A 23,887-nucleotide genomic window follows, 5' to 3' on the forward strand; every position below is an offset into this window, starting at 1 on the left:
AGGGGGAAAGAAAAGGGAGGGAAAGTTTAGTTTAGCTAGAGACACTAACAATAGGAAGCTATTATATTTATAAAATTGCATTAACGCAGTCCCTAATTGATGGAACTGTGGTCCCTGAAGCACCCTCTGCTAGCATGCTCAGATCTCCCTCCTATCCCTGGCAGAAAGCTCGCATCTCATCCCTTGTAGAAGCCACTTTGAGTTTACAGACAGCCAGTGCCATCATCACTGTCATGGCGGGACCTCTAGGCCACCAGAGGCACTCTTGTGAGTCTACTGGCTCGTTGGTTGCTACATCTGATGTCCCCACCCAAGCCAGAGCAGAAAGACAATCTGCTGTGAGCTGGCTGATTCAGATTGCCTGTAGCCACCACATCTCATGCGGTCTGCCATCTGAGCAGGTCTTGAAACTTCTCATAAGACCACTAGAAGCAGTGGCATCTGGCTTCATCTTTTTTTCCTATTTTTCAGTTTCTTTCAGTGTCTCCCACTGGCAAAACCTTCCTCAGAAATCAGCTGAATCGGCAAGGGGATCTAAGAATGCAGCTTATAGTTGCTTCCTACAGTCCCTTGTGACACAGAGCAAAGCACAAACAGGGCAGACTGCTACTGAAACCAGCCCAATCTGTTATATATCTTCTAGACTGGAGATAAGTCCATTTGGGAGGGATGTCCAGATATTAACAGTGAAAATGGCTAGTTATTTTTCTGTATTGATCTTTATGCTTATTCCACATAAAAGAAATTGATTATAGGGATGTAAACAAATGTTATGATTTCCCTGATGTGAAAAGCTCCATAGACAGTCCAGAACTCTTGTAAAGCTCACTCTTTACTTCTATTTTTTAATCTGACTAAAAGAAGTAAAATTGAAATGTTAGCAGACAAGAAAATAAGATTGTCAAATTAGAGCATCCTTATAATCCCAGATTTTTGTGAGGCTTAGGTAAGAGAACTACAATTTGGAGGCCAGAATGGGATACATAAAAAGACTCTGCGACTCTGCAGAGAGAGAGAGAGAGAGAGAGAGAGAGAGAGAGAGAGAGAGAGAGAGAGAGAGAGAGAATTGAGGGGAGGGAGGGATGGGAATGGAAGAGAGAGGAATGAAGGAGGGAGGGAGGGAGGAAAGGAAAAAGGAAGAAAGGAGGGAAGGAAGAAGAAAGGGAGGAGGGAAGGATGAAGAATAAAAAAGGAAAGAAAAAAGGAGGAAGGGAGGGATGCAAGAAAGGAAAGAAGACTAGTAAACAATCCAATTTTGGTTTGAGGAACTCAATAACATTGGAAAAAGTAACTATGAATCTGTAGTAGGAATTTTGCAGCCTAGCAAACAGTGATTTCTTTCTCAAGAATACAATCACTATCTTTAGCTCCACAATTAGCTCTTCCTGAGAAACTTCTCTCTCCTCTGAACATTTCCAAGATGAACTTTTGGAGGCATCTCTTTAGCACCTAACACAGGACACTTAGGAAGGTTTTGCTGTGCACATAGATGCCTTCTTGAGAGTTCCTTTGCATTTGTGACCTGGTACCCAGAAAAGACCCCTAAAACTGACATGATAAATGTTTGCAATAATACTATGAAAGAATATAGATGACCTAAAAGAGTATTTAAACAAGGAAAGAAATTTAGAGTAAATATGAGCTATAAAACTTTTTGATTTAAAAAGATTTAAATTGAAAATAGATTTTTATAAAAAAAAAGTCTTTGACCACCAGGTATTATATTCTTAAATTAGATGACCTTGGCACTGTTCATATTGTTTGCACTAATATTTTTACCTTAACAAAATAACAAATAACTTAGGACCTAGCTTGAGACCTATTTGTTACCTAAAATATCCTCTAACTGGGTTACACTGTTTTCTTTACTCTGATTTTCTTTCTTCTCTAGTTTCCTAAACACCCTTATCAAGTAACTCACCAGATAGTCTTCTGGGATAGCAATGCCCAAAAAGATAGCCAAAAATGGAAATTTTAAATCTGAACACTTGGGTCTGAATTCAGATTATACTAGGAAGGGTAATGAATGTATCTTGGTTGCTAGAGTGTTTGCCTAGATCTGCAAAGAGTATGCAAAGATCTGTATTTGATCTAAGCACCCTTGGTCTGCTGGTTTATGTCTACAACCCCAGTGCTTGGGCTGTGGAAAGAGAGGAATCAGTGTGATGTCATTCTCAGCACAATAGGAAGTTCAAGGCAAGTTTGGGGTAGAGACTCTATTTCGAAATGATGATGATGATGATGATGATGATAGATTCTATCATTCAAAGATTTACATGTAGCCTCTCTTTGCTTAAAATCCCACTTTGACTGTAAGTTATATGATTTTTCAGTCTCAGTAGAAACGATGTTCCTGTTCTTACTGGTCAAGCCATATGTCTCTTTCCCTGAGTGCATTTATGTATGTACATATGTGTGCAGTTGTGTGGTATGGGAGGCCCTTCTGTCTATGTGTTGCATTAATTGGTTAATAAAAAAAGGAACTGGCTTGGTCTCTAGCAAGTTATTTAGTCGGGGGAAACTAAGCTGAATGCTATGAGAAAAGAGAGTGGAGTCAGAAAGAAGCCATAAAGCTCCACCGGAAACTTTGTTAGTAGGCCACAACCTCATGGTGATGGACTAATGTGGTTTGATGGACCAAGATCTCCCAAAAAGTCTCCATGAACACCCCAAAACTTGTAATTAATACAAGTTTCTGTGTGGTTATTTCGGTTCTGGGCAGCCAGGACAATCAAGCTGCCTCCTACAACAATTATGCTAACTTTTAGAAGTACTTGCAGAAGCCAGACTTTGGGCATATTCCTCAATTTCTCGGCTTTGTTTTTCAGCTGGGTCTTTCATTGAGCTTGGACCTAACCATTCTGGCTAGACTGGCTGTCCAGTGAGCCTCTTCAACCCACCTATCTTCCAGTGTCTCTGCCTATCTTCCAGTGTTGTGGCTACAGACACACACTGCAGCACCAGTCTTTACATGGATATTTGGGATCTGAACTTAGGTCATACTTGTATAGTAAGCATTTTACCTACTGAGCCATCTTCCTAGTCCCCCTAAAGCAGCTTCTTTATAAACCTTCATTTATACCTTGGTTTTGGTATTTTTCATATTTTTTCACTGTAGAATGATCATCTCACTATGTCCTTGGCTCAATAAACATATGCTGACTTAAATTGGAACCCAAGGAAAACTGAGATAAGCTAACCAAGCTCTAGAACGCTTTGACTAATTCCACTTGCCCAATTCATGAGCCTTTCTTTGTGTTTTTGTTTTGTTTTTAACTGCTGTTATGAATCAGCTGCAAACCTTATCTATGTCATGATCCATATTCTCAATGAGAAAGATATTATGGACAACCTATGAATGGAATCTCCTCAGTCTGGTCAAGTGTCTGAAGAGTTTGTGTGTAGGAACAGTGCATGCTGGAAGACAAATTCAAATTATGTCTCTATTGGAATAAAAATGTCTGGTAACAAGGTGCATATCTCACTCACCCATGTTCTCCATCTTTTCTACATTTCATTACAAATGGTATTAGTCATGGACTAAAGTGTGTCTCTCAAAGTTTATATGACTGTAGTGGCCAATGTGATGATGGTACCTAAAGGTAGAACCTGCACTCAGTATGATAGCTGTCCTTATAAGAAAAGAAAGACTGAGTATGGCAAGGTTGTTCAATTATTAGAGCATTTGCCAAGCCAGTGTGAAGATTCTGAGATCCCAGAATCCCCATAAATATAAGGTGGGCATGGAAGCCTACCTGTAATTCCATCCACAGAGCAAATTGGCTACCAGGCATAATGAGGGGCTCTAGGTTTGACTGAGATACCATGCTTCAAAGAATAAAGTGAAAAAAAACAATTAAGAATAATTCTGGCCTTCACTTGCATGCACACATACTCCCCCAAATATGAGCCCACACATGTACAAATAGGCATAAACATTCACATGCATATCAAACCCACATATATGAAAACAGAAAAAGAAAAGAAAGAGAGAGGGACTACAGGCATCTCCATTCCCATCTTTGTCTCCCACACTCTTGGAAGTATTAATTTCTTATGAAAGCCCCATATCTTTTTATTAGGTATTTAGAAATCTAGTTTCTTAATGAAACCAGTTGTCTTAAGCTTGCCAAGCCTCATTCTCTTCACATAATTTAAAGATGATATTGATTTGAAAATCAAACCCTGACTGAATTGTTTTAAGTTAGCTGATATTTTCAAATATTCCCGGTCAGTACTACTGAAGTATTTATCTCATTGTGAATCATGTAAAGACAATGAGTGGCTACCCTGATTTTTTCTCTTGTTTTCCCTAGATACATCTAGGACATCCTTAATTAAACTCTGTTCCATGTCTCCAACTCTCTCAGACCACTGTTTAAAATCAGGAATCATCAAAGTTTATGAATTATCTTGGCATACAGAGAATAAATATATTTAGCTTTATCTGTTGCACAATCTCCATTACACACCTTCTCTCTTCTGTCAAAGGGCAAAAATCTGGCTGAAATAACTGAATAAACAGACATAGATGTGTGTCTAATAAAACTTGACTTGTAAAAACAGAAATTGGGTGGTGCTTTGCCAGACCCTGTTATAACATAAAGCAAAAGTAATAGGAATAATCATTACAACACTTCATTCTGTATTATTGCTAATCTCTGAAATAAGTAGAGATGTCTCATCAGGTACAACCTCTGTAGTTCCAGTTTCAAAAGAGCTGACACCCTCTTCTGACCTTGGTGGACACTGTACATGGGTGCTTCACAAACACACACGCTTATAGAAAACCCATACACCAAACACATAAGTAAACATAAATAAATCTTATACAAAATTAAGTAATGTTTTCATGTGTTCTCATCTCATCTTCACTTTCTGCACAGACTTTAAATAATGATTTGTTTCTATGCATAAAACTTTTCTTAAACACTTTTCATGTAATATTTAGAAAACATTTCTCCTTTTAGGCAATTTTTTCCTTAATTGTATTGCCTTCTCCTTTGCATCCCCCTGTCACAACCCCCACCACTGACAACCTCCCATCTTAATCGTCTGCATCACTCTTTCCACTGAGAACCATGCAGACTTATCTGAGCTCTCAGTGTCTTCCCAGAATGCACTGGAGTCAGTGTTCCCATGGCAATTTTCATATAATGAGGTATCATAAAGTTTCCAGTTTCTTTGTTCTGCAATCTCCATTTTGACAACCATTACAGTTAATACTTGGGACGTATTTTCTCCACTTTGTCTATGCTGTCATTTTTCCTGTACGTTTCTATGTAGTATGGTTTTAATATTTCTGATTATTTTTTCACTTATTTTATCAGGCTATGGAGTTCTGATAATAAAATCCTTTCTTAGATGTGGTCGGAGACTGTTAGTTTATTTCCCAGCTGCCCAGACCTGAAATAATCACACAGAAACTATATTAATTGCAATACTGTTTGGCCAATATCTTAAGCATATTTCTAGCTAGCTTTTACACTTAAATTAACCCATTTCTAATATTATAAATTTTACCACGAGGCTTGTGGTTTACCAGCAAGATTCCAGTGCATCTGTCTCCTGCAGTGACTACATGGTGTACCCTGACTCTGTCTCTCTCTCCTCCTCTATCTGCTTGGAATTCCTGCCTTGACCTATTCTGCACTGCAATAGGCAACTTCTTTACTAACCAATAGTATTCACATCATACAGAGGGGAATCCCACATCACCTCCCCTTTTCTGCCTAAATAAAATGGAAGATTTTAACTTGAATATAAAAAAATTACATATAACAAAATGGTTATCAAGCAAGAATTATAGTTACAATATTTATATCTACTTTATCTTTTATCATAACTAAGGAAAACTGTAACTATAACATCTATTCTTTAACTCCATCAAAGACTCTAGAAGGATATAATATTACCTAAGTAAACAGAAAGTACATTGTAAGCAACTCGAAAATTCTAGAATTGACAGAGACACCTCGCTGCCTGAACAGTCACCCAAAGTTCTTTTGTAATGTTGGAGCATCCGTCTTCAGCCTACAGGCTTAGAGTATCCAGCAGACTTTTTCATGAAGCAGGAACTATCAAAGACAGTTCCACCTATACTGGCAGTTTGTCAGTCACTTTCTTCTGTGTCCTGCAGAATGTCTAGCAGACTCTTTCGTGAAGCAGGAATCCCAAAGGACTTTCTCACCTTTCACTTAGAAAGTGGCTTTTCTATGTATTTTTTTTTAATTTTCAATTAAGTTTAAAATAAATGGAGTCAGATGCAGTGGCACATGCCTATAATCCCAGCACATGCAAAGCCAAGTCACAAGGATTGCAAATTTGAGGCTAACCTTCATAGCTTGTCAAAAAAAATACTAATCATGCAGAAGTGCTGATTGATGCATATGCTTCCATCATTTTCAAATGCGTTGTCGATTAAGTTGACTCTTTTTTCTAGAAGTCTCTCAGAAATGCTTTCCAGTTTTTACATATACATGCTATTTCTTTATGATTATGATTATATCTCATTTTTATTTTCTTTATCATAGTTTTAAATTAAAGAGTTTCTACCTCTGTTACAGTATGCAAATGGATGTATGGCTCATAATAATTACTGCCACTGTAGATTTACTTTGTACCTAGCTGAATTTCCATATTTGTTTCATTTGCATAAAAGTGCATCTGTGGAGTTGTGGTTTTGGGAGATGCTATTGGCCTATATAAAAACCGTGTACAAATTACCACATTAAAAGTCATTGCTGTGATGTATTGTTGAGGTCATTCATGCCCACTTAAAAGCACATAATATTTTATGGCTTGCATTTAGTCCCCGGCTTCCCTTAATAGTCTTAGTTTCTTCTAATGCTAAAACGCCAGTTTTCTGTATTTGATGACTTCCCCCATGTAATTTCCAAACTAAACAATTCATGTCTCCTTTAATATTCTGGGAATGCCAGCTAGCCATATAATGTTGATTCTCTCAACTTTGAAATCTACACAAGAACTACAATTTATTTTCTCCTTTTAAACATAACACAAATAAAAAAATGCAATTTTTTTCTTTACAAAGCATGATGTGAGATTCCCCTCTGTATGATATAAATGTGTTTTATTACCATTGGTTATTAAAGAAGCTGTTTTAGCCAATGGCTTAGGTGTCTTTCTAGCTAGCTCTTATATCTTAAATTAACCTGTTTCTATTAAGCTAAGCATCACTAGGAGGTTTTGACCTACTGATAGGATCTGGCATCTTTCTCCTTTCACAGCTAACATGGTGCCTCTCTGACTCCACCTACTTTCTCTCTGACGTGGAAATTCCTTCTGTATATGTGTTGCTTTTATTGGCTAATGGATAAAGAAAATGCTTTAAGCTAATAGCAGGGCAGAATAGAGCTAGGCAGGGAAAACTAAATGGAATGCTGGGAGAAAAGAAGTTAAGAGAGCTACCATGTAGCCACCTCCAGAGAAAGATGCACTGGAACTTTCTCAGTAGGCCATGAGCCTCATGATAAATATAAATTAATAGAAACTGGTTAATTTAAGACGTAAGAGTAAGCCAGAAATATGCTTAAGTCATTGGCCAAACAGTGATTTCAATAATATAGTTTCTGGGAGGTTATTTCTAGTCTAGGCAGCTGGGAACAAACAAGCAGCCTCCCAGTACATCTCTTTATCTCTCTGTTTGGATTTCCCACCAGGCTTTGTTCTGCTAAGCCATTGACTGAAACAGTTTATTAACCAAAGGTAATAAAACTTACTCACAGCCAATAGAGGGAATTCCCACATCAAAAACATACTGCCAGAAGGTGCTTGTCATTTTCTCCACTATGGTGGTATTTCAATTTTGTTAATAATTGCTCTTAAAATAGGTTTTAAATATGTGTGTATTTATATTCATTAATTTTAAAGATATTTTTTGTATTTTCATATATACATACTATCTTGGGCAGTAGGGATTTTATCTTTATAACTTACTGTGTATTGTGTACAAATTACTTAGCTTTTTGTGATATAAGTATGTCTGAAAATATAAAATTTGGTCACAGAACCACTGTCAAGGTGAAGGTGCATACTCTGATAGAAAGACCACATTTATGTTATTACTTTAGGCTAATTTTACTTCAGAGTTATTTTATTAAGTGCAATTTTTCTTAAATACCATCATTACATATCTGTCTATGTAGGTTAAAATTTAGAACTATCAAAGACCCAACTGTTCTCAATGGGGACCAAAAGGAACCTCCATATTTCATCAAAGCTAATGTGCACCAATTACATATGTATGGCTAAGAAGAGAAAATGCAGATTATTAATCTATGACATTCTCTTAATTGAAAATTGTATCTGTACTTCAGAGAAGATAAAACCAGTGGCTGAGAGGAAATCGCATCTTAGAAATAATGAGATGTGGTCCACTTTTCATGTGCTTTCCAGTCTGCCAAGCTCCAGGCTACCACTCTCAACGTATCAACTGCTAAATCATTTCAGATCAACATTATTATACCCCTTTCAAAGTCGAGGAAATGGGTTAAAGTTAAGCTCTTCATTCACAGATTATCTTTTCAAAACTTACTAGTTTGCAAGCCACTCTGGTACTAAAGACATCCCAGTGAGAACCAGGACCAAAACATTTGAGATATAAGACTGAGGAGCAGTACTGAAGGATACTATCCAGGACTGCAATTGGAAGAGAAAGCCAGAAAGGCACAGTGTTTATGATGAGATGGGTGGATGGACAGCCACCGTCAAGAGGACTGTAGCGGCAGAGTGCCTTGGCACTGGAAAATGAAGACAGTGCAAGGGAGCAGGGAAGACCTGAGCTTAAACCTGCGCTCACCAACTCCCAAACAGGCACACATTCACTACCATCTGAAGATGCCAATCATTCTGTTTGCCATTATGCCTGCCTGTTCGCACCTTGTTGAACATTTTCACACAGATTGAAGTCAATCCGCAGTGAAGATCCAAAGCACCCTCACACTAAAAGGCCTAGACAAAAGGGCAAAGAGTGTAAAATCCTGAGAGCTGGACCACTGTGTTTTCATTTTCTACACTGCCTGCAGTGACTCCCTATCCTGTGGCTTTGATTTGCTGCCAAGTCATTAAAGGACTCCCAACATATAGTACTTAAAGCAATTGACAAACTTACTCGCCATGAAATGATGCAGTAGAGGGCACCTACTTGTTTTACTCCCAAAGCTCTAGAAGAAGCAGCAATTTGAGGCGATCCCAAAGGTTTTAAGACAGAAGAGAATCCTATGATTAAGACTACCTTCTAGTCTCATAAATGCCTCCTCATCTCCACCTGCAGCTGTCCTATGTGTGACTGGCTTCGAATACAGCAAGCACAATAAAGATTACTTTCGCCTTGCAACTTTATACTTATGAAGCAATTCAGCATGAATGTTTTGTGTTTAACTTCAAATTCCATGTGTTTTAAAGTTTTGCATATGTTCTTGCGTTGGTGTAGGAATTTTATCATATTAATATCAAAAGTAAGCATTTCTTTCTCATTGTATATATACTGTGAGTTAGGCACGATTGATTTGTTTTTTAGAAGTTGTAAGCTTGGCCACAGATTACCAGTATAACGCCAGATTGCAGGTCCGTTAGAAAGTTCAGCTCAGGAGAGGCATTCTGGGTTTGGTGTAATCACCCTTTCAGGAGATCCAATCTAAAACTGTACAGTGTGACAGTTCTAACACAAATAGTTTTTACTCAACCAGGTTAAGGTAACATTCAATTCTCTTGCTTCCTGTCTATTCATGTGAGCTCTTCTGAATGCATTCCCAGCCAGGGGGATTCCATGTGACCTGAGGACTTCTCTACAGATGGGCAGACACTGCTGTGATATCGTTCACATGCAAGTCTGAGATAAATTCCCTTGTTCTTTCAAATATCCGGCATCATGTAAATTCTGGCCATTACAACATGACAGATGTCTTTCTGAAGAGAAACGATACATACTGCAATAACTGTTTCACAACACATTTGAAGTCTTGCATGAATTTCTTATGGATATACTTGTATGGGTTCCCTTAGTTGATCAATGTTTATACCTGCTGACCTATGGGAAATATTTCCAAAGAGAACCCAGAATGGTTGCTGAAACAACAAATGCCCTTGCTTTAAAAAGCATCATTGGACATATTTGATCTCAGAGGTTTTGTTTCGTTATGTACTCTTACGGGGTGTCCTTCAAATTAGTGTAAAACATGAATATATTCCTCTAATAATCAGATCAGAAATTCATTCAAAATGAATGATTCAGGTGGTCCTTTGTGCCAGTAACCATGTAAGTCCTTTTTTAAAGCCATTGATATAGTTTTAATTGCAATGTGTATGGGGTTACACAAGGACACTTTCATGGAAGTATTAAATGTAAGAGATACATTGTTCCCCTATTTCTCCTCCTCCATACACATTAGTTTCCTTTTCTTTCCAGAAATGCCTTTGCATCTACGTCATGCCATATATGTGTGTGTGTGTGTGTGTGTGTGTGTGTGTGTGTGTGTGTGTGTGTGTGTGTGTGTGTGATTTTAACTATCTGTCTAAAATACCGGATCTCACAAAGAGTGAAAACCTGCCACATGTATTTGTATGATTTACTTAATTTGCTTAATAATTTGTCTCTATTGATATCTACTTTTCTGAAAATGATATACTTTTCTTTGAAAAGTCTCTCATATAATAGACTCTCTGAAGACCGCCTCCCGACCCATGGTCACTGGTTATACTATGTTCCTCCAGTATAATCCATATTTAAGAATGAAAACTGATGCCATGTGTGGTGGCACGTGCCTTTAATAACACCCTTGAGAGGCAGAGGCAGGGAACCTCTGTGTTTGAGATAAGTCTCAAAACAAACAGATAGACGAAAGGATACAAACTGTTTTACTTCATGTCTGATCCTGTGATGGAATGCTCTTACACAAAACAACTTAGGAGGAAAATGGCTTATTTGGCTTACAATTCCAGTCCATCACTGCAGGATAGCCGAGACAGGAACTCAAGACAGCTATTCACATCACGCCCAAGGGCGGAGAGAAATGATTGTATGTGTACTTGCTTGTTCATGATTTCTCCACTCTCAGAGAGTTCAGAATCTCTTGCCTAGGGACTGATACCACCTACAGCGAGCTAGGTCTTCCCACATCAGTTAACTGAATTGAGACAGTCCCCCACAGACAAAACCATAGGCCAACTCAAAGTACACAATTTCTCACTGCAATTCACGTCCTAGGTCAATCTAGGTTGTATCAAGTTGACAATAAGAGGTACTGAAGAGATTCTTCAGTAGTTAAGGATACTTGTTGCTCTTGAAGAGAACCCATGTTATCTCAATATACACATTGAAGATCACAACCATCATAACCCAGGTTATAGGGAATCTGATGCTCTCTTTGGCCTCTGCAGGCAATAGACACACATGTGGTACAATACATACATGTAGGCAAAGACTTATAAATATAAAAATAAATCCTTTTTATAAAAAATATGTTGACATTTAGAGTTGAGCATCACACAAACACACACTGAATAGTGAAGCCACGTATGATGGCTAGGTGGAAGAATGGAAAGGAAGAACAAAGCACCCGTGGCTTCAAAGGCTTTCAAAGATGTGGTTGTATATGAATGGTATCAGCCACATAACATGAAGATAAATTTGATTTTCTTTATTATGCCCTATATTCAATATGTGATCTTTTATAACGCTGTCTAGGTCTACTTTTGTGAAATATACAAGCTGAAAGTGTTTTGCAGATGCCTTTTTTTGGAGCATTTCTTCAGATACTATAAAATTTTCATATTATAAATAGAGCAATGCTTTCCATTTTCTCTGGCAACTGTATTGTCACAATGCCTGATTATTTATTCACCAATTAGAGGATCACTTTTTTGTTTTACTTATTTTTGCTTTTTATTTTGCCATATTCGTGTATGAAATTCATTGCTAAAACATTACTCTGTATCTGTGTGCACATACATGTGTGCTACTATTGATTTGACAAAATTAGCTGTATTTATTATTCCTTCTTTTTTTAAGAAGACAAGATGGATTAGATGGAGGTATGAAATAGAACAAATAACTATATAAGTACTTCGTGGCTAACTGCTACTATCTGAAAAACTCACCTGGATTGAAAAAATAAAATTAATTAGAGGGAGATTTTTAGGAGTTGAATCAGTGGGTGTGGTAAATTCTGCAGCCACACATTGAACCACATGGCCAACAATTAGTAAAAGACTGATTGCTTGTGCATGTGTGCCACATAGACTTCTTTCTAATCAGTTGTGAAACAGTTTTATTATTTTTCATTTTAAATCAATTCCATTTGTTTGCACCAAGAAGAAAAATAATGTATTATGCGTGAGCTGAAAACTAAAGGTTTCTTTCTCTCTTTCATCCCTCTGCTTATAAAATTATATTGAGAATATTGATAAGGAAGAACATCTAGCTTGCTCTGTTTTGGACCATATGAAGAGGCCATGTTGTTCCTAAAGACATGCAGAGACAGATATGCCCATCTTCTATGGACAGTGTTTCTGGTAGTGTTTGCATTACTCTGGTCATCTTAAAGAAATCCAACCATAATTACTAGGCTCTAATACATTATTGATAGAGGCTTGGATGGATTTTTGTTATTTCTGTTCGATTTATTCTTTTTCATTCTGTATTTTTTTAGGAACATGGATTTCTAGACACAAGGAGTAAAATATAATGATTATAGAAATCATTTTGATTCTTATATCTTTAAAAATTCATGAGAAAGGTAAATTTTATATTGACTCAGAAAATTATGTAGTAAAAAGAATTTTGTAAAATAATTGAGATTACATGATTAACTTGACCCAGTTTTTACACAAATACACACTTGGCCCATTTCTTTTGGATGAATTTTCTGAAGAAAGCACATTTCTAATTTCCTTTTATACACCTTGATAATCACAGCATCCCTGAGTTGTTTGAACTCAGCAGGTACTGTGTATAAACAGATCTCTGGAACTCTGTGGAAATGTATCCCTTTGCATTCTGGAAGATGGTGGACACCCTTCTAATGTCTACACTCATTATTGCAGTGAGATGAAGCTGGGATGCATTAAACAACTGCTTTCATCAGCACTCACCCTGGCTGTAGGAATCGTGGAGCAAGCTCAACAAGCGTTCCATCTAACTTATCCATTGCAGATGTGTAGAGCATTAAATTACAGACTCCACATAGCAACTTTACTGCAGTCTGGGTGCATTCATTATTTGCAGTATAATAGTGCTCTCTGCAGGATTTCATTTCCAAATGCAAGATGTGTTAATTATGCTGTTGAGAGAGACAGAGAAACAGGAAAGAAAAATGAGAGAGAAAGAATACAAGTGAGAAGAGAGGGGCCAAGGGAAAGTTCAGTCAGGAAATGATTTGTAGAACAATGGTCTAGTGGCCCTGAATTGTACCTGGTCATGACAACCAGGACAGGAAACCTCTAATTTGAGAGAGAAATGGAATGACCTTGACTACAAAATAACCGATACCATGTTCTTTAAGGACTTGAATAATGCAAAGATGCTTCCATTCCATCAGAAGGAAATAATCAATGACTTTTACTGTTTCTTTCCTCAAAAGACAATATGGGTCATTACAGGGACTTCCTATCAGTTTCATTTTGAGCTTCAAACTTAGTCAGTTGCTGCTGCCTACAAGACGTACATTATGGAACAGTGGCATCACAAGTGCCACGGATTTGTCATGATGCGGTTAAAAGATCAGTAATCAAGATCCAGTCTCATTACTTCATTGGGCATAACCCTACGCCTTGTCCTTGTCGAAACTCTCTTAATGCACCAACTGAGAGAACTGCTACATTATATGACACAGTCAAACTTGTTATACTGCAGTAAATAATACAAAGGAAATGCCTACTGTAGTAATATGGAGCGGTGGCGGGGCTATGTCCCCAAAACCCCAGCTGCCCCCACGGCTAGCTTATGCCCCGAAATAATTACACAGACACTGTATTCATTTAAACACTGCTTTGGCCCTTAGCTCTAGCCCTTACTGGCTAATTCTCACATATTAATTTAGCCCATTTCTAATCATCTGTGTAGCGCCCCTAGGTGCGCTTACCGGGAAGATTCTAGCCTAAGTCCATCCTGGGTCGGAGCTTCATAGCGTGCGTCTTCCCTGGAGCAGGTAGCATGGCGTCTCTCTTGCGTCTGCTCCGGAGAGGAGAGCTGTCGAGTCTGAGCTCACTTCCTCTTCCTCCCGGCATTCTGTTCTGTTTACTCCACCCACCTAAGGGTGGCCTATCCAATGGGCCTAGCAGTTTCTTTATTCTTAGCCAGTGAAATCAACAGATTGATATATGACACTCCCCCATCAGCCTACCTTGTAGTATTATAATACAAACTAAATAATATAATATGTAACACGACAAAACTATAGAAAATCAAGGATATAAATTCTTATAGATGTGAAATACTCAGGCTTTCCACAATTGAATGAATTACTCAAGGACACAAAGCTTTGAATTATGAAGAAAAAAAGTTACAAAATTTAAAGCAAGAGCAGAACTTCCAATATTACTTTTCTTGGTCCCACCATCCATTGTGAGACCTCTGATAAATAGTAGCTTTCGAATTATCTGTAAAATAAGGCAGTGATCATATTTACCTGATAGGACCACTGTAAGAATTGATCGAGATAAGGCATGCTTAACAATCAGCATGGTGCTGAGAACATAGTAATCCCTTTAGACTATGGTAAAGATGTTGGTGAAGTTTTCCAATTTAAAGGATCAAATTAAATCCCCCGTTGACAGCTGTTATCACTGAGTAAAGATTCCATGGGCCCTGGGGCTAACTTCAGGCTGCACTTGAAGTTGGAGTCATAGACAAGATTAAGAGTTTGTGATGGTTTAGAGTTAAGGAGTTCACATCATAGGAAGATTAGTTTAGAGCATGATACATGGATCAATGGCTAGAGGTCTCAGCACACAGATGTGGCAGATGGGGCTTTCCAGAGTGCATCTATGACTTGGGGGTGGAACAAAAAGAAATGAGGTCAAACTATGAAAAGGTCAGTCTCACTAGGGTGTTACCAACACTGCTCTGTTTGAGGTAATTGGCACCAGGGCATAATTTTTTATAATAATTCTTGGAATGTGCCACTAACAAAATGTCATTATTGGTTCTTATGCTAGGTGTCCAACAAGCAGACACCAGAATGGAAATAGATCTACACAGGTATTACCACATATTTCCAGGGATGCCCTGGAAAACCCAGCCCATGATACAAGTCTGATGCCACAGAGACAGATGCGTTTGGGTAGAAACATTTATGTAAAATAGTTCTCTAATGAATATATTTAGAAAGCTTTTTAAGCTAAAATTGTTCATTGGTAGAGACAGCGTGTATCCCCTAGGAAGAGTACTGACTTATCCTTGCCTAACTCAGTTATTTGTGGGTATTAAGTATTGCCTCATGGGTGGTAATATGGTTCATTTGCTAGGCAAAAGTATTTGCTACTAAGTCAAATGTTCTGAATATAATCCATAAGACCCATATAGTGGAAGAAGACAATGGACCCCCACAAGTTATCCTCTGGCCACCAAACATTGGCCATGACAGACATGCATGTGAACACATACACATATGCGCGTGCACACACACACAAATAAATAAATAAATAAAGTAAAAATATTTTTTAAAAGTGTTGCCTTGGTACAAATTTACCCACTAGGTGTTAAACCACAGAAGTAGATGCTCTTTCAATTACAGCAAGCAGCATTTTCATGGTTGCCACAAATCTTATTAGAAACAAGCTGGGTTGAATATGTGCCGTGTCCACTAGGACGTCGTTGATATTCTGGCAAAGTTACTGGTGCGTTTCAATTTTGAAAAGAAGGATGATAAATAACTGATAAAGCTACTCAGAAACCTGTACTTAGTCTCACTAGATGGAAGTGTTTGAAAGAATAAGGAGTTGATTTCTCTTCTGAGACACTGACTTGGTTGCAATGACATCTCTTCGCACATAATTGACAAACAAGGATTCATCCTGCATTGGGGGAATGGAGTGTTTTAAGAATACAGTAAAATTCAAATAGATGGTCTGTCCTCCCTCCTAACAAGATTAACTGCTTCTCCACAGAGACACACACACAACGCAGCTGCATAGATGTTGGAAATTAAAGCATGATTTATCATTCATATTTCAAAGAATGCTATCATATGTAAGGAAATATATATATACATATATATATATATATATGTCTGAAGGTAATCAGAGAGCTAACAAAATCTTCACTGAAATTATACAATTATATACTATGTCAATATTTGAAAAATAATTTTGCCATTTGATTCATAGAGCAAGAATACTTGGATACTTCTCCCCAACACACACACAACTTTCCGTTTTCCTTCTATTTTAGATTCCCCCTAAGCCCACCAGCCAGAAAAAAAAAGTTGTTGAAAACACATGCATTCATTTCTACACTATGGTATCTAAATATTTCTAAGTTGGGCTCTTCATTCTCAATAAGTATTTACCAGGAATTTTCCATGAATTCTGGTCCTTTCTCTAGCTACAAAGAAAAAATGAAAAATATCAACAGTGCTGAGGTCCTTGGGGACAGAGGTAAATGCCTTTCTACAGATACCATGAACTACTGTGCAGGTCATTCACTGCCCAAAGCTTCCCCATCAGAAGAGTGAATGCAAGTCTGGAATGATCCGTGCTCTTCTCATCCAGCCATGGAACCTGATGGTATAATGCAGTTTTCCCTGAAAGAATGCTGCCTTTGTCTAAATAGCACCGTTGACATGGAGACCAAAAGGACAGAGAGTGATGTATGGAAAGCATTGCACAAAGCCTTCAGATTAGCATTTGAAAAATACCCTGGGACACCCCTTCCTCAAATCCCACCCTCTCTACCTGCTCCAGTCAGGAAGCAAATGAATCTATCCAATAGCACAGGCATAAAGGTTCTCCCTCACTAGAGAGTCAAGATGTTAATGAGACATATCACAAATGAACTTACATGTAGAACCACATGTAACAGACAAAGCATGCACGAGAAAAAGTCCATGTTATGCAAATGAGACAAAACTCTTTGAACACTGGGAGTATTCTAAGATACTGAACTGTCTTTTTCCTTCCATCTGCTCCTCCTTTCCTTAATAAATTTTCTTGCTTTGTTTGCAATGTTCCACATATGGGACACAAGAATTTGAAGCCCCCAGGGGCCCCACTTAACCCCAGTATCAGTCAAAAGCCACAGATAACTGGTGGTACCCTAAAAGTAGCTCCTGTTCTGAAGTCTGTTCAGCGTGTAGCACCTACACGGAAGTTAATACTGAATAAGGTATCTTTTATGTAGAGAATGCAGAGTATATTATCTATATTATCTATGTATTATCTCAATACAAGGCATAGAAAATAGTTCTCCTAGAGATCAGAATATGAGAGATTACCACTGTCTATGTCACTCTTGAAAGACTATGTTTGTAGTAAAATCAATTCTCTAATGTACACATGGATGATTCACAATAGAGATAATTGGAAAGGTTGAAACAAACAACATTGTGGGCTTTGAATGGAAATTGGATGGTGCCTGTGACTCAGTAAAATTACACTGTAATGCAATTTGCTCATAATCATATTCAAACAGGTCTATGTTTCTCTAATGCTCATTGACTGAGAGCCAGAAAGGCAAGTCCTACTTTAGGCAGATGAAAATCTATCTGGAAACAAACTCTGGTTAAAAAGTAATCCACTAAAGGAATAAATTACTGGCTAATAATTATGTGTAACAGAATTGGGAAGAAAGTGTACTTTCTATAACTCCAGCAGTAAGCTGAGTCACCAAATGGAGTATGTCTCCAAAGATAAGCCAGCGGTGCTGAAGAGTGGATGGGCTGGATCTCATGGTACCATAGATACAACACAGCAAAGCATGAGATGTAAGACTGACAATGGCAGGTAAGGCAATGGCAACATCGGGTTGGAATTTCTGCTAAATCAAAGACTTTGGAATGAAACTGAAGCAATGTGACTGGTCACCATGGTATCATACTCCTATCTGTACAATCTAGAAGAAAATCAACATGAATGTCTGTGCCAAAGTTTAGATTTTAAGGTCATGAGAATAGAAGACATTGGGAAAAATAGTCTAAATAGGTAGAAGAAGTTGTCTGGCTGCTGTGCTAACATTTAACTTTCATAGAAAATGGGCATGCATTCATTAGTTGAAGGATGCTTCATTAAACCAAGGGAGAGACTGGAGCTTGGACAAAGGTAGCAACAATGGAGATGTCCAGAAGTATCATAGATAAGGACTGGAAACTCAATGCAGGGTTGCTGGGAGGCCCTGCTGGTCAGAGGTTGCAGACTACCATACAGCCTGGCAGCTCCCTCTGAGCTCAGCAACATAAAGGACTCATTCTCCCTGGCAGAAGGCAGCCTGTTTACTACCTGACCTTATTTGGAGATTGCCTCTAGGTCCAGATGCCTGATTTATTTCTAATATGACCCTGGACACAGTTCTCTGCAGATGCTTCGCCACTGCTGCCCATGTGGTCATTAGACATTGTGCTAGGAGCGTTCCAATAGGGGAGCATGCTTCCACAGATGATAACTAAGATGTGCACTAGGAAGCTTATATTAGGAGCATGCTGTTTAATGCAATCTAGGTGATTCCCCAGCTACTGTTCCCAATCCTATCTATCTCCTTTCCACTGGAGTAAAGTTGTCACACTGAATCAGTCTCCCAGAAGGCTATTTCTGTCACGTTCACAGGTTGCATACAAAGCAGTATCTGCCCCTTTGTCCATATGGACTGGTAGCCAACATATCTTAAGGAGAAAAGGGACCCCACACAGGCACATTGGGTAAGAGTACTTGTGCATATATGAGGACCTGAATTCAAATCCCCAGCACCCATGTAAAAAGCTGGGCTCAGCTGGGGACACCCCCTTGGACACCTTGGGCAGCAGAGGATAGGGTGCCTGAACTGGCCTTGTCCCATAGCCACACTGATGAATATCTCGAATATCACCATAGAACCTTCGTCTGGCAATGGATGGAGATAGAGATAGAGACCCACAATGGAGCACTGGACTGAGCTCCCAAGGTCCAGTTGAAGAGCAGAAAGAGGGAGAAGAGCAAGGACTTCAGGACCGCGAGGGGTTCGTCCACCCACTGAGATGGTGGGACTGATCTAATGGGAGCTCACCAACACCAGGTGGACTGGGACTGAGCAAGCATGTGATCAAACCGGACTCTCTGAATGTGGCTGACAATGGGGGCTGACTGAGAAACCAATGATAATAGCACTGGGGTTTGATTCTACTGCATGTACTGGCTTTTCGGGATCCTAGTTTGTTTGGGTGCACACCTTCCTAGACCTGGATGGGGGGGGGGGGGCGCTTGGACTTCCCAAAGGGCAGGGTACCCTGTCCTCTCTTCGGACTGAAGGGGGAGGAGGGAAGGGGAGGGAAATGGGAGGAGGGGAGGAGGTGGAAATTTTGAATGGTATTATTTATAAAGCAAAATAAAATAAAATGTTTGAATAAAAAAAAAAGCTGGACTTGACTGGAAATGCCTATAACCCCAACCCTAACTGACAGTAACATGCAGACAGATCCTGGGTGCTCGATTTCCAGACAACATAACCAAACTGGTAAGCTTCCAGTTCAGTGGGGGGACTCCTTTTCAAGGGAATTGGGAGGAAAGAAGGCTCAGTACACTGTCTTCTGCTTATATATGTACATACACGTACACACATTCTCAAAATCTTATGTGTGTGAACCACATACACAATATGGTCTGAATAGGCAAGAATGGTTTGAAGAACTAAAAGGCAGAGGAAGTTTGAAAATCAAGCAGAGTCAAAGTTTATTCAAAGAGAACTGTTTTATTAGCATTTAAAAAGGAAGAAACTCCCAATACAGGCAAGCTGTGAATCTCAGCAGCTGTCCAGAAAAGAAGAATGAAAAATCCACGTCAGCCAGGCGGTGTTGGGCACAAGGCTTTAATTCCAGCACTAGGGAGGCAGAGGCAAGCTTTATTTTAAAAATGTTGGAGGGAGGCCACTTGTTCTTCCAGGCCACCCAGAATGGAAATAATCACACAGAAACTGTATTATTTAAATCACTGCTTAGCCCATTAGCTCTAGCTTCTTAATGGCTAACTCTTACATCTAAATTTAACCCATTTCTATTAATCTGTATATCACTACAAGGTCGTGGCCTACCAGCAAAGTTTCAGCACATCTATCTCTGGTGACTTATCCATGGCATCTCCTGACTCCGCCTTTCTTTCCTCCCAGCATTCAGTCCAGTCCTCCCAGCCTACCTAAATTCTGCCCTATCAACAGGCCAAAGCACTTTCTTTATTTATTAGTGATAATCACAGCACACAGAGGGGACTCCCACATCCAAAAAACACAAATGTAATACCACTACAATTGGAAGGAAATCTCCACTAAATCAAACATCTGAGTAGCGGAGCCTTCCAACTGGTCTATAAAAATGACCCTCAGCCCCATTCTACACCTATGAGCTGATCCTAGAGCTGAGCCAAACTACAGCTTGGAGGACAAACATTGTTTGCTGACTGCTGCTTCTATCCAAAGGACTCCCTACTCTAAACTATCCAGCTCCATACTCATAAGAAATTGTGACTTTTTTGCCAGTACCAATTTAAAATTCCTAGTTAAAAAAAAAATAGCATGGTTTCCAAATTCCCCATCATTTGAAAACATACATATAGCCGCCATTTTGAAAAACATCTGAGCATATTTTCAAGGCTGCTTAAATCTGTTTCCCACACTGTAATCATAATTAGCCCCAAAGAAATGCAATTTTCTTTGTTATTGCTCAGTTGATTTTTGCTCTCAGTTGATGGTTGTGATTATTACAGAACTTAATGCTATTAATTTATAAGCAAAAATAATTAGAATAACAGTTTTAACATAAATTAATTTAGTTAGGCCTCAGTCATGTCTATACCTAACAATTTGTTACTAGTTTTTGGCAGAATTCTTAAGTAAAACTGCACAATTACCTTCAGTGTTGTGATATATATTTAATAGATTCAGACTTACTTATCCTTTCATCTGGCTTCTGTATACCATGGTTTTTATTTGACAAAAAATCTTTCTCTAAATCAGTTGTGGTATTGTTTGCTTAGCTCTGTCTTCACTGCTCAGTCTGAGTTTTTATATCATTGATATGTAAATATCTCAGAGCAAACATTTTCATGAATATTGTGCTCTTGCTTCTACTAGTAATTTTTCAATTATCATCACATTCCCATCTTGCTTATTATTATATTTTATCCTTTATGATAATGTTCTATGCTTGCCAAATTTAGATGTTTTTACTTCATAGATTTTTTTTAATTTCCTGTCTCTCTGGCAGAGAAAATATGTTTTCCAATTAGTAAGAAAGAATATACCAAAGTATTCTTCCCATGTGGCAAGACATCTCAAAGTATAATTGACACATTTGTAAATGAAATCTCTTATACCAGTGATACTTAAATGTTAATGTGAATACAAATGCTCCACGAATCTTATGAAAATAAAGATTCTGATCACTCATTGTGGCATAGGTGAAACTGTACTTCCAACACATTCCCACGTAATACCAATGTTCCCTGTGATCACACTGAAAATAGCAAAGCTATAATTTGGATGTCTGTTATTCTTCGTATTTTTATTTCCCACCTCCTTTCATGGAAACCATTTTAAGTACCATATGCAGGCCCAAAGCTTTAGGGGTTGGAAATTCATGTTAAATAAATTTTATTAAATATTTTCAAAACTAATGTTAAAACAAACACAATCATAAAGTAGAATACCAAATTTTATAAATAATGGGCACCACTGTCCTACTTAGCATTAGTTCTCAACTTGTCACAGCCTAGAGTCACCTGAAAAGAGTCCCAGCTGAGAGATTGTCTCTATCAGGTTGATCTAGGGACATGTCTATGAGTGATGGTGTCTTAATTGACTTACCTGATGTAGCAGGATGCAGCCCACTGTTGGCAGCATTTCCTATGCTGGTATGGAAGGTCCTTCTGTTTGTGTGTTGCTTTTACCATTAATGAATAAAGAAACTGCCTGGGCCTGTTGATAGGGCAGAACTTAGGTAGGCAGCATAAACTAAACAAATGCTGAGAGAAAGGAGCTTGAATCAGGAAGAAGCCATGGAGCCACTGGAGACAGATGCTGGGAATCTTTGCCAGTAAGCCACTGCCACGTGGCAATATACAGATTAGGAGATATGGGTTAAATTAATATAAGAGCTAGCCAGTAAGAAGCTAGAGCTAATGGGCCAAGCAGTGTTTTAATTAATACAGTTTATGTGTGGTTATTTTGGTCCTAGGCAGCTGGGATGACCAAGAGGCATCCTCCAACACTGTGCATGTAGTCCTGGGGAATTTATTTATTTATTTATTGGTTTTTTGAGACAGGGTTTCTCTGTAGTTTTGGGGCCTGTCCTGGAACTAGCTCTTGTAAACCAGGCTGGCCTCGAACTCACAGATATCTGCCTGCCTCTGCCTCCCAAGTGCTAGGATTACTGCCCGGCAATCCTGGGCTGTTTAAGAAAGCTTTTATAAAATATAAGCCTTGAGTGAGCAAGAGAGCAGGACAGCAAGCAGGATTTATCCATGGTTTTTGTCTCAGGTTTCTGCCTTAAGTTCTGGCCTTGACTTCCTTCAACCATCGATGAACTGTCTACTAGTTACCATTTTGTTTCTGTGATAAAACAGTATGATTAAGGCAACTGGCTTACTTACATGTCCACCAGAGGATGATGGGAAAGCATAATGGCAAATGCCAGGAGTGGTGGCAGGAACAGTAAGCTTTGGGTTCACAGCTTGCCAAGCAGGAAGCCGAGAAAGCAAACCGTCATATGAGATTTTAATTTTAAAACCTGCCTCCAGTGATGTACTTTTTTCAGCAAGGCCACAGCACCACCCAAACCTCCCCAGACAGCATGGCCAACTAGGGACCAGGTGTTCAAGTAGCCAAGTCTGTAGCAGAGCCTTTCTCATTCAAACCAGTATAGATTATGTCCAGGAAGCATGGGAAATACAATGAAATGAATGAATAAGTGAAATATACCCTTTCCTATCCTAAGTTGCTTTTGGTCCAAGTGTTTTATCATAGCAACAGAATGAAAATAGAATTATCACCATCATAAATATTTAACTTATTTTTAAGGTGATTTCCACAAATTGCAAAGGTTTCAAAAACTCCAGAAAGTGCTGTGTATTCTACCTGCAGGGTCACAATGATTTTTTAAAATTAATACCATCTTTATAATTTAAATGTAATTTTATTCTAAATGGATATATATGTATACACATATATAGATATATAATAAAAAACATTTGATATTTTTAAAACTACAGTTTTAATTTTGGGGTAGAATACCATCTACATTAAACTGGTGGAACTATAAATTATGCATACATTACAACTAATTATGAGTACATTTTTATTCCTTAGACTCTGAATTGGACAAAATTGCTGTTTTTACCACCACATAGCACTTTACTTGCTACAATCTGTATGTGCAAATTCTCCATACTACAGAATATGTTTCTTTATATTTAATGTTGGCATATTTAATTAAATTTATAATAGTATTCACAATACTGACATATCCTAAGTTATCTCTTTAATGGAATGATTCTTGAATCTATTAATTGAGACTTCAAAGTGGGAAATATTGTTAAACTTACCTTAATTCATTTTCTACTTGAAGCATTTGTCAGTATTGATGGGGAAAGTGGCATTATTTCAATCCTTATAAAGTTGTTCAGATGAAGCTACCAAGAGTACTGCTTGACTTTTAGTACGCTCTCTGAGAATGTTGAAGCCAGCAATGGAATA

Source organism: Microtus pennsylvanicus, chromosome 11, assembly GCF_037038515.1.
Source record: "Microtus pennsylvanicus isolate mMicPen1 chromosome 11, mMicPen1.hap1, whole genome shotgun sequence".
NCBI lineage: Eukaryota > Metazoa > Chordata > Mammalia > Rodentia > Cricetidae > Microtus > Microtus pennsylvanicus.